At 35.6% G+C, this 247-nt stretch overlaps 1 protein-coding gene across 1 annotated transcript in view; it reads right to left on the bottom strand.

Moving 5' to 3' along the window:
- The window catches only part of LOC119586328 (metastasis-associated protein MTA3-like), a gene marked incomplete at its 5' end in the record, with an annotated part of 92,111 nt that overhangs the window by 3,551 nt on the left and 88,313 nt on the right, over positions 1-247 (bottom strand).

Genomic DNA, 247 nt, shown 5'->3' with positions numbered 1-247 from the left:
CTCTGGGCTATTATCCTGTGTCCCAGTCAGTTTGAAACAAACTTTACAAAAATAAAAATAAAAAAGATCTCAAATACATTTTTCTTTGTATATATAACCATTGGATGGAATAGTACAAAGTAAAGGTAAAAAAACACAAGCACACAAATGCTCGGTTCTCATGTACATATGATACCTGAAGAAGGACTAGGGCAGAAACACGGTCTCTGGGGAATTAACCCCTACGATTCAGATGATTGCAAAAGTG

The sequence above is a fragment of the Penaeus monodon genome, chromosome 21 (assembly GCF_015228065.2).
Source record: "Penaeus monodon isolate SGIC_2016 chromosome 21, NSTDA_Pmon_1, whole genome shotgun sequence".
NCBI classification, from domain to species: Eukaryota; Metazoa; Arthropoda; class Malacostraca; order Decapoda; family Penaeidae; genus Penaeus; species Penaeus monodon.
This window is presented reverse-complemented; position numbering and strand designations above follow the sequence as displayed.